This window comes from Triticum dicoccoides, chromosome 2A (assembly GCF_002162155.2).
Source record: "Triticum dicoccoides isolate Atlit2015 ecotype Zavitan chromosome 2A, WEW_v2.0, whole genome shotgun sequence".
Taxonomy (NCBI): domain Eukaryota; kingdom Viridiplantae; phylum Streptophyta; class Magnoliopsida; order Poales; family Poaceae; genus Triticum; species Triticum dicoccoides.
The window spans coordinates 43,062,186-43,079,161 of record NC_041382.1 but is presented as its reverse complement, the minus strand read 5'-3'; positions in this window follow the sequence as shown (position 1 = coordinate 43,079,161).

Below are 16,976 nucleotides of genomic sequence, written 5' to 3'. Positions count from 1 at the left end.
CGGGCGGCGATGGCCGGGAATGGCGCGGCGGCGGCGGTGCGCGCCGGCGCCGAGGACGACGGCGGCGGGGAACTGAGGAGCGGGACGCTGCGGCTCGGCCCGGCTCGGGCCTCGGGAGGGCCGGTGATGGGCTGCGGCGGGCCCGCGCGGTGATGTGGGCGCACGCCCACGTTGCAGGTGGCGATTGGGCGAGGGGGCGGCGGCGGACGCGTCCGGCCGGGGCGTACGTGTCCGGCCGGCGCGGATCTGAGAATTAGGGTTTCGGGGAGAGGGGATCCGGGATATTTCGAGGGGGACCTATTTATAGGCATAGAGGGAGCTAGAAGAGTCCAAATGAGGTGCGGTTTTCGGCCACGCGATCGTGATCGATCGCTCTAGATGATGGAGCAGAGTTTGGTGGGTTTTTGGCCAAATTGGAGGGGTGTTGGTCTGCAACACACACGAGGCCTTTTCGGTCCCTCGGTTAACCGTTGGAGTATCAAACGAAGTCCAAATGATACGAAACTTGACAGGCGGTCTACCGGTAGTAAACCTAGGCCGCTTGGCATGTCTCGGTCCAATCCGGAAATATTTAATCCCCACACACGAAAGAAAGCTATAAATGACCACCGGAGGAGAACGAAGCGTCGGAATGCAAAACGGACAACGGGGAAAATGCTCGAATGCATGAGACGAACACGTATGCAAATGCAATGCACATGATGACATGATATGAGATGCATGACAACGACAACAACACACAGAGACAAAAACCCGAACCCGAGGAAATAAATATAACTTAACGCCGGAAACGGCAAGAGTTTGAGTACAAATTGGGAAAGTTATATCCGGGGTGTTACAACACTCGACCACTACGAAAAGATCTCGTCCCGAGATCTTGGACTGAAAGAACACCGGGTACTCAGAACGGAGGTGATCCTCGCGTTCCCAGGTGGCTTCACGGTCGGAATGGTGTGACCACTTGACTTTGAGAAATTTGATTGACTTGTTGCGAGTCTTGCGTTCAGTCTCTTCAAGAATAGCAACTGGGTGCTCACAATAAGAGAGATCTTCTTGGAGCTCAATGTCCTCGAAATTGACGGTGCGGTCAGGAGTCTTGAAGCACTTTCGAAGCTGAGAGACATGGAACACGTCATGAACATTTGCAAAGTTTGAAGGAAGCTCGAGTTGATAGGCGAGGTCGCCTCTCTTGCTGACAATCTTGAAAGGTCCCACGTATCTAGGGGCAAGATTCCCTTTGATACCGAAGTGACGAGTATCTTTCATAGGAGAGACGCGGAGGTAAACATGATCTCCGATCTCGAAAGCCAAATCACGGTGCTTACTATCATAGTAGCTCTTTTGACGGGATTGGGCTGCTTTGAGGTTATCACGAATGACTTTGCACATTTCTTCTGCTTCTGTGATTAAGTCATTACCCAAAAGCTGACGTTCACCGGTTTCAGACCAGTTGAAAGGGGTACGGCACTTCCTGCCATACAGAATTTCAAAAGGGGCCTTGCCCAAACTTGCTTAAAAACTGTTGTTGTAGGAGAATTCAGCATAAGGAAGACAATCCTCCCACTTCATGCCGAAGGAGATCACACAAGCCCTGAGCATATCTTCAAGAATCTGGTTGACACGCTCGACTTGACCGCTAGTTTGAGGATGGAAAGCTATGCTGAAGCGGATGTTCGTGCCCATGGCCTTCTGAAAAGAATACCAAAACTTCGAAGTAAAGATGCTGCCACGGTCTGAAGAGATCACTTGAGGAATACCGTGCAGAGAGACAATTCAAGAGGTATAGAGTTCCGCCAATTGAGCTACAGTGATCGACTCTTTGATTGGCAGAAAATGAACCACTTTGGTGAGTTTGTCGATGACAACAAATATAGCATCATTGCCACGCTTGGACTTTGGAAACCCAGTCATGAAGTCCATTTCAATGTGGTCAAACTTCCATTCTGGAATGGCAAGAGGTTGGAGGAGACCAGCTGGCCTTTGGTGTTCTGCCTTCACTCTTCTGCAGACATCACATTCATTCACGAATTGAGCGATCTCGCGCTTCATTCGAGTCCACCAATAAGCTTGCTTGAGGTGTTGATACATCTTCGTGCTCCCAGGGTGGATGGAGAGGAGAGAATTGTGAGCCTCGTTCATGATCACTTTACGAAGGTCACCTTTGGGTACAACAATACGATCCTCGAAGAAGAGAGTGTCCTTGTCATCAAGGCGGTAGCACTTGTACTTGGACTGATTCTTGGCAATCCCAAACTTCACCTTTTTTACCATAGCATCAAGAAGCTGGGCTTGGCGAATCTGGTCTTCTAAGGTAGGAGAGACTTGAAGGTTGGCGAGGAAACCTTGAGGAACAACTTGCAGATTAAGTTTGCGGAAAGCTTCACAAAGCTCGGGTTGATAAGGCTTGAGAATCAGACTGTTGCAGTAAGCTTTCCTGCTCAATACGTCAGCAATCACATTGGCCTTTCCTGGAGTATACTCAATACTCGGATTATACTCTTGAATCATTTCGACCCATCGAGTTTGCCTGAGGTTGAGATTAGGCTGAGTGAAGATGTACTTGAGACTCTTGTAATCAGTGAAAATGTCCACTTTCCTTCCCAATAGAAGATGTCTCCAAGTCAAAAGAGCATGCACAACTGCCGCCACCTCGAGATCATGAGTGGGGTAGTTCTTCTCATTAGGCTTCAACTAGCGAGAGGTATACACAACAACTTTCTTCTCTTGCATCAATACTACGCCAAGACCTTGGAGAGAGGCATCACAAAAGACCTCGTACGGCTTGGATTCATCAGGCGGAGTCAGAACTGGAGCAGTGATCAATTTCTCTTTCAAAGTGTTGAAAGCAATATCACACTCCGGAGACCAAACATACTTGACGTGCTTCTGAAGAAGATTAGAGAGAGGCTTCGCGATCTTAGAAAAGTTTTCAACGAATCTTCGGCAATAGCTTGCGAGACCGAGAAAACTGCGGAGTTGCTTCATGTTCTGAGGAGGTTCCCAATTAACAATTGCAGACACCTTCTCAGGATTCACGGCAATGCCCTTGGCAGAGATGATATGACCAAGATAAAGAATCTCATCGAGCCAGAATTCACACTTGGAGAACTTGGCGTAGAACTGATGTTCCCTGAGCTTATCGAGTACCAAACGCAAGTGTTTGGCATGATCTTCCTTGTTCTTGGAGAAAACCAGAATGTCGTCGAGATAGACCAAAACGAAGTCATTGGTGTAGGCGTTGAAGATGAAGTTCATCATGCGAGAGAACGTCGAAGGAGCGTTGGCGAGGCCAAAAGACATGACAGTGTATTCATATGAACCAAAGCTTGTTCTGAAAGCAGTCTTGGGAATATCTTCTTCACGAATGCGAATCTGGTGATAACCCATACGGAGATCAAGCTTGGAGAATACTTGGGAACCTTTGAGTTGTTCGAACAACTCATTGATGTTGGGAAGTGGGTATTTGTTCTTGATGGTCTTCTTGTTCACTGGACGGTAATCAACACAAAGTCGGTCCGTTCCATCCTTCTTCTTCACAAAAAGAACACCACAACCCCACGGAGAAGAACTAGGCCGGATGAGACCCATTTTCTCTTGAATATCGAGTTGCTTCTTCAGCTCCTTCAACTCTTCAGGTCCGAGCTTGTAAGGATGTTTGCACACAGGTTCCGTGCCAGGCTCAAGATCAATAACGAATTCAACTGGCCGGTGCAGAGGCATTCCTGGAAGCTCTTCTGGAAAGACGTCTTGATATTCACAAACGACTGGAATTTGAGAGATGGCATCCAATTCACCCTTCTCATTGAGAGAAAACAGACGGATAGTATTATCCCGAGCGGCAAAGACAATAACATCCTCAGACGAATGAGTCAATTGAATCTGCCTGGCTGCACAATCAAACTGAGCCTTGTGCTTAGAAAGCCAATCCATTCCGAGAATAAGATCAATATCCGAGTCACCAAGAACCATAGGAGAAGATAGAAACTTGTAGTCTCCCAAGGTGATAGTAACATCCAGAGCAATGGAGTTAGCATGCATGCGCTTACCGGGAGAGACAACTGCTAAAGGACTAGGCAAAATTTGCAAAGGAAAACCATGCTTAGATGAAAACGGTCTCAAGATGAAACAATGCGATGCACCCGTGTCAAAAAGAACTTTTGCAGGAACATCGTTAACAGGAAGGTTACCCATGATGACATCTGACGAGTCCTCTGCCTGAGCTGCATTCATCAAGTTGACCTTGGCATGCTTGGGGTTATGCTTGACCACAACTGTACTTGCCGATCTGACAGGAGGAGGAGGAGGAAGACGCCTCTGGTTGAGACACTTGTTGGCATAGTGACCCTTCTATTGGCACTTGTTGCACGTGACCTCAAAAAGCGGACGGTGATACGGAGCACTCGATCTTGGAGCTTGAGACGAAGTCTTGTTCTGAAAGCCAGGGTTGGGTGGGTGGGAAGAACCACTGCCACCTTTGCTCTTCTGCTGATACGGCTGACGGAACGGAGGAGGAGGAAGCCAATACTTCTGCTGCTTGGCCACTTGAGTAGAGGAAGAAGGAGTAACATCTCTGGCTCGCTTCTTGGAAGCATCACACCTCAACTGAGCAGCCTCTTGCTTCAGTGCCATGTTGTAGAACTCATCGTACCTCAAGGGCTCAAAGAGGACAAGAGCTAGCTGGATATCTTCTCTGAGACCACCCCTGAACTGATATATCATGCTCTTCTCATCAGGCACGTCCTGCTTGGAAAAGCGGGCGAGCTTCTGAAATAACTTGTTGTAGTCATAGACAGACAAAGAGCCTTGCTTCAGATTGCGGAATTCCTCACGCTTGCTTTCAACCACGCTCTGCGGAATATGATGAGCTCGGAAATCTTGACGGAAATCATCCCAAGTGATAACACGTCCACCTCTGGAGTCCTTGTACTGCTGGAACCATTCTGCAGCTTGATCTTTGAGTTGGAAGGAAGCGAACTTGACAAAGTCCTCAGGCCTGACGTTACTGCACTCGAAATGCTTGCACAGATCCACAAGCCAATCGTCAGCATCGGTTGCCTCAACAAATTTGCTGAAAGTCTTTGGCCCGTTATCAAGGAACTGGTTGAGTGTATCAAAGTGATTCTGATTGCTGCCTTGATTCCCTTGGCTGCCTTGATTGCGCTCTTGAAGAATTTGCATGATCAGCTGTGTGTTTGCATTGGTTGCGGCCATCACAGCTTGCCAGGCCTCTGGAGGAGGTGGAGGTGGTGGCGGATCAGGATTTGGAGTCGTGCGCATTGGAGGAGCCATCCTGAAGAGGGTGACCACCATTAGCACATTGATAGACAAGTATTGAAGCTGAATCCAACGGAATGAAAATTGCAACATATAGTCTTCACATCTGAACAAAATGAACGGATGCATTCCTCTTAAAATGGGTCACATATCCATAAATTGAGAAGCCACGTAGAATTAAGGTAGAGAAATAATTCAACAAGGTACGGATCAAGAACGAATAATCGGTAAGAAATCCCAATCTCAAACCAATATCCGTGGAAGAAAACTAGAGCTACTAGAATTCCCACCTATGAAACTCCCGAACCTTTCCGGTTATCCAATCAGGTGTTGGGGATACAGGGGAAGCATAATATCTCACCCAAACAAGCAAATCCTACATCCAGCTGTATCCATCCTTCAACACATAACCAAGAAACCTTCGGAAACCATCTACCTCAACCTTCGAAAAGCATCCGTTATACAAGTTATGGCGATACTCCCGAACTCCCGCCCCCGTACTGGGTGGCGTCGAGGTTATCTCACCAACGAACTGCATAAAAGAGATTTTCGATGTCGGCGTACTAAACTCAGGTATTCTAGAACTGCAATAATAAACTTATGATGACAACACCTCAGAGCTCAACTCCCCGGGACACTTCTACTAAACCCCTGACAGGAGGCACCAAGTCAATGTTCTCATCATAAAACCATCGGAACGATTCCAAGATACCCGCGTGATCCTAAAAAAATAATTTAGTGAAATTTGAGAAGACAATAGTCAAAACTCTACGCCAGGATGCCTTACCAGAGCGATGAGGAGACTGGGAAGTAAAAGAATTCCTAAACTCTCCGATATATAATTCCTAAAGACTCAAAACATTTTTCTAGACACAACTCGGCCACTAAAAACGATCAAGCAATGGGGCTCCTAAGGTCGGGGAAGGCTCTGATTACCAACTTGTAACACCCTCGATGCGACTATATCTCCCACGTCTTGAGGCACGACTTAGAGGCATAATCGCATTGAAGGCATATGTCGCAAGTTAGGCAATCTTCACAAACATCCCATGTAACATAAATAATAAAGGGGAGATAACATAGTTGGCTTACACTCGCCACATCAATCAAGTACATAAATAACATTACATCAGCCAAACACTCATGGCCCGACTACGGCGCCAAAATAAAAGAGAACCCAACATGCGACACGGTCCCAATCACCCCCAACTGGGCACCACTACTGATCATCGGGAAAGGAAACATAGTAACATTGAGAGTCTTCGTCGAACTCCCGCTTGAGCTCATACGCGTCTCCTGGAGCGGAATCATCAGGCCCTGCATCTGGTGTAATAGTAATCTGTGAGCCACAGGGACTCAGCAATCTTGCACCCTCGCGATCAAGACTATTTAAGCTTATAGGTATGGCAAGGTAAATATATGGAGCTGCAGCAAGCGACTAGCAAGTATGGTGGCTAACTTATTCGCAAAAGAGAGCGAGAAGAGGAGGCAAAGCACGAGCGAGAAACTAGAGAGCAACCTGCGCAAACATTACTCCAACACCGTGTCCACTTCCCGGACTCCGCCGAGAAGAGGCCATCACGGTAACACACTCAGTTGATTCGTTTTAATAAAGTTAAGGTTCAAGTTATCTACAACCGGACATTAACAAATTCCCATCTGCCCATAACCGCGGGCATGGCTTTCGAAAGTTCAATCCCTGCAGGGGAGTCCCAACTTAGCCCATGACAAGCTCTCATGGTCAACGAAGGAATAGACCTCCTCCCAAGACATTCCGATCAGACTCGGTATCTCGGTAATTCAAGACACCTCGATAGGTTAAAACAAGACCAGCAACACCGCCCGAATGTGCCGACAAACCCGATAGGAGCTGCACATATCTCTTTCTCAGGGCACATTCAGATTGTCTTAGGTACGGGTAGGCTAGCCCAGAGTTGCCCCTGGTGGCCACAGGCAGCTGACAGGTGGACCAACACTCAGAGGAGCACTGGTCCGAGGGGGGGGGTTAAAATAAGATGACCCTTGAGTCTGCAGAACCCAAGGGAAAGAAAAGGCTAGGTGGCAAATGGTAAAACCAAGGTTGGGCATTGCTGGAAAAGGTTTAATCAAGGCGAACTATCAAGGGGTTCCCATTATAACCCAACCGCGTAAGGAACGCAAAATCCGGGAACATAACACCGATATGACGGAAACTAGGGCAGCAAGAGTGGAACAAAACACTAGGCGAGAGGCCGAGCCTTCCACCCTTTACCAAGTATATAGATGCATTAAGATAGCAAGATAATATAATGATATCCCAACAAGTAAATAAATGTTCCAACAAGGAACGGCTTCCAATCTTCACCTGCAACTAGCAACGCTATAAGAGGGGCTTAGCAAAGCGGTAACATAGCCAATCAACGGTTTGCTAGGACAATGGTGGGTTAGAGGTTTGACATGGCAATTTGGGAGGCTTGCAAGCAAGTGGTAGGCATCGTAGCAATGGCATAGCAAAAGAGCGAGCAAACTAGCATAGCAAAGATAGTGGTGATTTCGAGGGTATGATCATCTTGCTTGCACAGTTGTCAGAGTTGACTGGATCCTCAAAAGCAAACTCAACAGGCTCCTCGTTAGTGAACTCGTCTCCCGGCTCTACCCAAACAAGACAAACAAGCAACAAGGATACAATCAACCACGTGCAAACTCAAACAACACAATGCAAGGATGATATGCTATGCGGGATGCGATGCGGGATGCAAAATGCAAGATATGACAGGAAATGCATGAACCTGGCCTCAACTTGGAAAACCAAGTGTGCCACTGGAAAGATGAGAAGAAATCGCTTGAAAATGATATAAAAAAGCCGGAAGCGGAGTTACGGTTTGGAAATGGCAAGCGATTCAAAAATGACACCGGTCTGCGATTTACAGCAAGTAGGCATCTAAATGCAATGAGATGAACATGCTACAACATTCAAACATGGCATCAAAATACATGGCAGGGAAGCATTCAAGATGCTTAACAAAAGTCTAGCAGTGAGCTACGGCCAATTCATCCATTAGGAGGTTCAAACAAGCATGGCAAAAACGCAAATGGTAAAACAGATCTCAGACTTAGTGAAATTAACACTTGTCTGGAATTTCAGATCATATAGCCCTCTTCGGAGCAAAAAAACAACATGCTACAGGACCTGAACATGACAAAGAAAGACATGGCATGGAGCTACTAAACAAGCTTAACAAAAGTCCCTTAGTGACCTTGAGCCAAAAGGGATCACACAATATACTAACAAGCACACGAACATAGCAAAAACATAATCAGTTTTCAGACTTAGTGAAAACTGGGACATGCTGAAACATAACTCACGAAGGCATGTTTACGAGCTCGATGCACTCACCACGGTGCAAGTCATGGAAAGACAAGCATACATCCCTTAAGAAGGCACAAAATGCAAGCTAGACATGGCAAGAACAATGGCATAGCATGCACGGATCAACTACAACATCATCGGCAAAATTGCAAACAAGTTGACAATCTGCCCAGATTCGCAACGAAGCAAAAGTAGAGCTCGATTGACTCAAGCTAGGGTGCTCCATATATGCAAACAAAGACATGGATGGATATAGCACTACAATATTAACAAAACTCCTTTACTGATCATCCTCAAAAGAGGCACGGATCACTAGGAGAAAACATGAACATATGGCATCATGAACTAAACAATCCCAGGACTTAGTGAAACTACTAAGTCCCTGAAAACAGATTTACCGGGTGCCTCACTTTGCAAGCTTGCACTAAGCACCACACACATCACAAAAATACATGGGTTGCACCTCTGGAAAGATGACAAAACCCTTAACAAAACATATGTAGAACTCATGGGCATATCATGCACACAATAATCATGGCAAAAATGACAAATGTCTAAGATGAAGTAGCAGATCTGACAATTAACTCAAGTAGCCCTCTTCTAACAGCATTTCGGGCATCAAGATGAAATCAAATGAAAATGATGCAATGGAATGAAATGATGTACTCTCTGAGATGAACATTTTGCATGAATTGGAGCTACGGATGCAAAGTTACGGGGCTACGAATATGAGCACATGGATTAGGGTTAGGGCAAAAAGTCAACCGAGACGCAAAAATCCCAGATCTGGATCTGGTCGGGCACATTCTTCGAGGATCGCCGGGGAACACTGTAGCTCCCCGGAGACGGTGGATCCAGCCGACGTGTTTGCCGGAGGAGGAGCTCGGGACCGCGGGGAGGCTCGCCGGAGACCGGGGCGGGCGCGGGGCGGCGCTCCGCCGCGAGGGCGGCGGCCGGCGTGATGGGGCGGCGTCTTGGCGGCGGCGGCGGTCGAGGCGACGCGGCCGGGCGGCGATGGCCGGCAATGGCGCGGCGGCGGCGGTGCGCGCCGGCGCCGAGGACGACGACGGCGGGGAACTGAGGAGCGTTGCGCTGCGGCTCGGCCCGGCTCGGGCCTCGGGAGGGCCGGCGATGGGCTGCGGCGGGCCCGCGCGGCGATGTGGGCGCACGCCCACATGGCAGGTGGCGATTGGGCGAGGGGGCGGCGGCGGACGCGTCCGGCCGGGGTGGACGTGTCCGGCCGGCGCGGATCTGAGAATTAGGGTTTCGGGGAGAGGGGATCCGGGATATTTCGAGGGGGACCTATTTATAGGCATAGAGGGAGCTAGAAGAGTCCAAATGAGGTGCGGTTTTCGGCCACGCGATCGTGATCGAACGCTCTAGATGATGGAGCAGAGTTTGGTGGGTTTTTGTCCAAATTGGAGGGGTGTTGGGCTGCAACACACACGAGGCCTTTTCGGTCCCTCGGTTAACCGTTGGAGTATCAAACGAAGTCCAAATGATACGAAACTTGACAGGCGGTCTACCGGTAGTAAACCTAGGCCGCTTGGCAAGTCTCGGTCCAATCCGGAAATGTTTAATCCCCACACACGAAAGAAAGCTAGAAATGACCACCGGAGGAGAACGAAGCGCCGGAATGCAAAACGGACAACGGGGAAAATGCTCGAATGCATGAGATGAACACATATGCAAATGCAATGCACATGATGACATGATATGAGATGCATGACAACGACAACAACACACGGAGACAAAAACCCGAACCCGAGGAAATAAATATAACTTAATGCCGGAAACGGCAAGAGTTGGAGTACAAATTGGGAAAGTTATATCCGGGGTGTTACAGAACCCTACCTCACTCATCACTCTCTGCTCCACTCCCTGTCGATTCCACTCCCCTCTCCATCCCCTCCTCTCCCAATGTTGAGCAACATCGGCGGTGGGTCCGGCAGAGCGGCCGTGGGTGGACATGGGAGGTAGCTCACTACAGGAAAATCCTGCTTTTCTTTGTGTTAGCCTATAAGCCGTCAGCTTTTTTCGGCTACTTGGCTTATGTTCCTCTAACCCGAGTCTAGAAAAAAACACCCGGCAAATACAAAGGACTCGCCTTATGGCCATCTATAAGTCGAGTATTGCAGAAAGCTCTCAACTTATAGGGAGCACACGGTATCTACTATGAATAGCACCCGGCTTACAACGCGTGGTCGGCAAAGACATCTTCCATGTGTCTACAATGGAGGTGGCCGACGGCGTCGTCACGTAGCTGCCTATAAGTCATGTGTCAAAAGATAGCACTCGACTTATAGGGTATGTAAGCCGTCTGCCAAATGAAAGCACTTGTTTTATAGGGTATATAAACAGTGTGCCCAATGAAAGCACTAGGCCTACATTTTTTAGATTTTTTGCAACCCATTACATTTATGCAAAATTGTTTAAAATGATTTTCATTGCATTTATCTCTACTACTTAATTATTATTGCTTTCTCACCTATTTTCTCTCAGACTAGTTTTCATGGGCCTTAGTTTTGAAACCCTCAATTTATTACGACTTGATGGCCTTGTACTCTTTTGAGTATCAAGCGTACCTATATTAGGATCACATGCAAAGGTCACTACTGAAAATTCACTCCACGCCGAGTGTTTGGCTCTTTGTGGAGAGCCAAAACACGGGCACTCGACAAAGCAAAGTAAGCCGGTGGCTGGGCCTGCCCCTCCCTCGTCTCCACAAGGCCTACTCATGTCGCAAAGACATCCTAGGAGTGCAATAAATGTCTCAAATATTATAGGCTGGTCCAGAAAATATGAGGGCCTGGCACGTGTCATTGAAGGCCTCATTTGAGAGCACGAGACGTTTTGAGGCCAATGGAGAAATAAGACCTGCACTTCACAAAACCGACACATTCCCTCTTGGTACCCAGAGACTACCTCGGAAATGGTGTAGTTTACATGCCCAAATGTGCATGTCGCAAACGTGCACAAACCACACCCTATATAGGCCATGTGATGATATTGTGCTAGCTCCTGAGAATTTTTGGCATCGTACGATTTTCCGAGGATTTAAATAGTTGGATCAGGCATGCCACTGAGGTAATTTCGCCCCCTCGTGGCTGGGCCTGCCCATCCCTCATCTGCACAAGACCTACGCATGTCGCAAAGACATCACATAGGATTTCCATGCCAACTTCCGAACATGATTTGATGTGCCGCCTTGCATATCTTCAATTTTCGGCGCTGAAACCCTAGCATGCAATAAATGTCTCAAATATTGCAAGCGGGTCGGGAAAATGCGCGGGGCATGGCACATGTCATTCGATGGCGTCCTTTTAGAGCTCGAGAATTTTCAAGGCCAACGAAGCTACAGGACCCACACTTCCTTCACAAATCCGACATGTTCCCTCTCGGTACCCAGAGACTACCTCAGAGATGGTGTATGTTATAGGCGGGCTTAGTTGAGGACTATTAGAAACATGCCCGAACATTTACCACACCCTACAAGGGCCATGTGATGGTGTTGTGTAAAATCCCGAGGATTTTCGGTATCATACGATTTTCTAAGGATTTGAATGGTTGGATTAGGCATGCCGCCGAGGTAATTTTGCCCCCGGTGGATGGGGCTTCCCCTCCCTCGTCTGCAAAAGGCCTACGCATGATGCAAAGACATCACATAGTATTTTCCATACCGCTTCTGGGCATGATTTCATGTGCCGCCTTGCAGATCTGCAATTTCCGTTGTTGAAACCCTAGGAGTGCAATAAATGTCTGAAATATTACTGGTTGGTCTGGAAAATGCGGAAGCCTGGTACGTGTCATTCGATGACCATGTTTGAGGGCACAAGAAGTTTCGAGGACAACGAAGCAACATGACCCGCACTTCCTTCACAAACCCGACACGTTCCCTCTCGGTACCTAGAGACTACCTCGGAGATGGTTTACAAGCGGCCTCAGGTGAGTGCTATCCAAAACGTGCCCAAACTTTTACTATTGTTTCTAGGAACCCGACTTGTACATATATATAAAACGCGAGGCCCGGGTGGCACTAGGGTTATACATAAACCGTGCAATGGCCGCAACACTTGGCTTATACAGGCGGTGACACATGGACGTTATCACCCAGCTGTCGTCATGTTACTTTATTAAACCAAGAGCGTCTTAGAAACACTCGGTTTATACATAAGCTGGGGTTTTTAGGTGGCTCTCGGCTTATACCGTGTAAGCCGGTCAACAGTAAATCGTGTTCTATAAGTCAGGAGTTTGACTCGGCTTATACATAAACCGAGTTCAAAACGACATAAGCCGAGTGTATTTGGTACACGACTTATAAACTTTTTCCTGTAGTGGCTCGAGCTCTGCTCCGCCCCTCACCTGTGGCGATGCAACATGGACGCGTGCACCATCTTTCATGCACCATGCGCAGCCCCGCTGGCCCGAGTCCCTCTGAGGCACTCTCCAACCCCTCCGGCGTGGTGCTCCATACGTTCATCGATAGGCGCTCGTGCCCACGTAGTCGTAGATGCGAGCATCAAAATTAGAAGTGCACGCCACCTGCTGCAAGAGTCCTTTGTTTTAGGGGTAGCGTAAGCAGTCTTGATTGTTTCATAGTCCTTTTCCATAATGTTCGGATTCTTAGCATTAATCGTGGCATACGTTGAACCTTTTTTAGCCATCGCTTTTCTCACCCTACCTTTCCAGGAGCTCAAGTCGTTGCTGAACTTGTTAAGGGATTTTTGGTTTATCTTATCCATATTCTCATCTTCCCACGGATCGACTTCGTCATCCTGGTCGGGGAACTGGTATCTCACGTGCAACTTGGTTAGGAGGAGGCGCTCCAATTGTGTTTTCTCACTTATGTTTGTCTCGTTGATGTTGACAGTCTCTCGTGGGATGCATCCTACATTGTTGTCATAGCCAGAGGAGGTATGGTTTCTCACTTATGTTTGTCTCGTTGATGTTGACAGTCTCTCGTAGGATGCATCCTACATTGTTGTCATAGCCCGCTGACACGTCTCGAGGCAATACTGGCTCAAAGTTGTCGGGGTGCACCTCATGGACCACCAGTCTTCCGGTGCACCTCATGGACCACCAGTCTTCCGGTGCCGAGTTTATTTCGGTGTCATGTCCTCTTCTTTTCAGTGGCTTGGGTACCACCATCTATGGCCCGGTTGCCACCATTTGTGCCGGTCTTGGTGCCGATGTCGGTGCTGGTCGCGGTGCTAGTGCCGGTATCGGCGCCACCACCACCTCCGTGATGAGAAGGGGGCCCTACGACCGGCGGCTTGAGAATCCCTGGCTTAGTCATTGGGCGCCTTGTTTCCTAGGGTTCAATCTACTCGTTTAATTCTAGTACTAATAAAATAAATAATGATATTTTTATTTTGGATGGGTCCCACCTGTAAGTGGCATGCATGAAGAGGGGCAAAATTGTCCAGAAAATGTACCGTAGACATCCAAAGGCCTTTGACCGGATGGAAACAGAGCAGAAGGGTATTTTTATAACACCACCTAACTGTACAGGGGTAAATTTGAGCATACCCAGAAATTAGGGGCAAATGCCAGGTGGTGGCTAAAGTTAGGGGGGAAATGGAATTGTCCTTTAATCTAAAACATGTAGAGATAGCCTACAGGTTACAGTTGATGGTGGCAATTGTACACGGAGGACCCCGTTGTGGAGAAGGTGTACTAGGTGCAGGAGGAGGTGCTGAAATTTTCGTGCCATGTAAGCGTTTTCTGAAATTGGTGTCATGTAACTTTTTTGAAATTGGTGCCATGGCAACGTTTTTGAAATGGTCGTCATGGCAACGTTTTCTAAAATTGCTGACATGGCAACGTTTTTGCAATGGTTGCCACGACAACAATTTTTCTACCGCCGCGATGATGTTTCAACAAAAGATTCAAGCAGTCCGTGAAGACTTCCCGGCGCCCAGGGCTATACCATATCATGCTATTATGAATTGCATAGATGTTTATCCCTTTATTGCTTGCACCCTTTGATTGCGCAATAGTCAATTATTAGAGTGATCTCTCATAGTAAATATCAATTTAAAAGGTTCTCTTCCCAGTGTTGCAACCATCTATAACATGTAGCGCTTCAGAGTGCGTCATGTCCAAATGAGTACAAATGGTATGTGAGGTGTAAGACAAGGATGGTCAGACCATATATGCAGATAGCACTCGGTTGTCTTGAAGTTATAGCAAAATAATTCTGAGGTCGGAGCACGAAACATCGAAAGCTGAACAAGAATTATATGGAGATACGATCAGCAAACGTTTGCCCACTGGTGGAAATTCACATCATCGGTGATGTCCACATGAATGGTTGTGAATCAGGTCAGGGTCTTGAATCAGTTAAAATCAATTATGAGAGATATTGATTTGAGTGGGAGCACAATTATGTATTTATTAAGTTTAATCACTAGAGCAAATTAATTTTGAACAATATGTACAATTTGCGTTATAGTTGTAGAATTATGGCTCACTGTTCCACCTTTGTAGTTGAAATTGATTAGCTATTATTTAGCTGGCTGAATCTTTATGATTGATTGGATTGTCCTCTAAAAGTGCCAAGAAGGATCTTGCTGATGCTATGGATGACGCGACTCATGTCCTTATATCCAAAAGGATAGGATCACATTACGGTATGCTTGCTTTCGAGAAACCCGAACTTCAAAATGTTTGGGATAGTTATGTGATATTCTTGAAACTAAAATTTGTTTTCAGAAACAAACAAAGGTTAAAAGATATGTGATATCTAAATAAGTGTTTGTTTGCAAGTTCTAGTGAACTGTTCAACTATGTTTAAGACTAAAAAGTGTAAGATCTGAAAGAATGCCACTCATGAGTTGATGGTAAGAAACTTAAAGAGAAAAGAACAAAATCAAAGGATGTAATTAGACTTAAATGCCAAGGGAAGTTTGGGGCTCACGCCACTCTTAAAGTTGTATACTTATTCCGTGAGTAGGAGAAATATTGGAAGTAAAACTACAAGAAGTAAAAGGTAGAAAAGAAAAGAAGACTAGAATGTCGAGCTCATGTATGAACTTCATACAAGTTATAAGATGTAGAGAAAGTTGGTCAAGTCAAGTGTAGTTCTTGGGAATTATGATCAAATTTGTTGATCATTAATTCTTCGATCTTCTGATTAAAAGTTCATCACAAGGATATCGACTCAATTGTATGTTGATGCGAATTGTTGCAAGAAACTACAACACCCTAAATAACCAACTGAAGGTGCAACTAATCCCCGGGTGGTATTGGTAATTAATAACAACATATATTTCATTGAACTAATGCCTATTCAAAGATAGATTTCAGGAAAGTTCAATGTTAGCAGGGCAAGGACATGTGGATGTGGACCCTTCAAAATGTTATGGAAACATATTAGCAAAATGCTCCAAGACTCTTCATTTTTATTTAAGTGATATAAGATCACATTGAGTCCATAGGAAAGCCAATACTATTAAAAGGGGATGAGGCTTTGATCATGACTTAGTTGCTCAAGTGCTTGAAGATATTGCTCCAAAACCCTTAGCCACTTTCCCAGATTTGTCCAAACCCTAAATATCAAGCTTGGTCCCACCAATACACTTTCTTCCGGACCCACCGAGATTAACTTACACAGAGCCACAACCAAACCTTAGAGACCAGTTCCACTGAGATGGCATTCGGTCCTACCGAAGTGCGGTGACCAAGTTCCTATAACCATTGATTCCATTTCATAATTACCGAGATGTTTCGATCAGAATTACCATAACAAAGTCTTGCTTAGGTCATCTCATATCAAAGCCACCGAGTAGATTTGATTGGTCTCACCGAAAAGCCCAACATTCGGATCTTTTACATAGGTTATTCTCACCGACATTTTGCTTCGGTGTCACCGAGTTGAGTCAAAAGGTTTTAACGGTTGGATTGTTGGTGAATGTTAATATATACCCTTCCACCACCACTTACTCTCTAAGAGAGCCATCAGAATGAAACTACACTTCCACCATTCATTTTCTAAGAGAGAACCACCTACTCATGTCTTGTGATCAAGGCATTCCATTCCAACCATTTGAACCTTCATTTCTATCTTCCCCAAGTTGCTTTCCACTCTGATCCTTTTCCTACCAAAGCCAAATCTATGAGAGAGGGATGGAGTGTTGAGGAGTCTATGTTTTGAAGCACGAAGGTACTGAGTCCATCAAGGAATCCAAGTTGGATGTGCTTCAAAGTCAACTTGACATGTTCAAGGTGAAGGATGCTGAAGGAGTCGCCAAAATGTACTCTAGGCTCGCTTTCATCACAAATGAGATTGGCGGCTTAGGAAGTGAAGAGATGACTGATAAGTTCATCATCAAGAAGATCCTTAGAGCCTTGG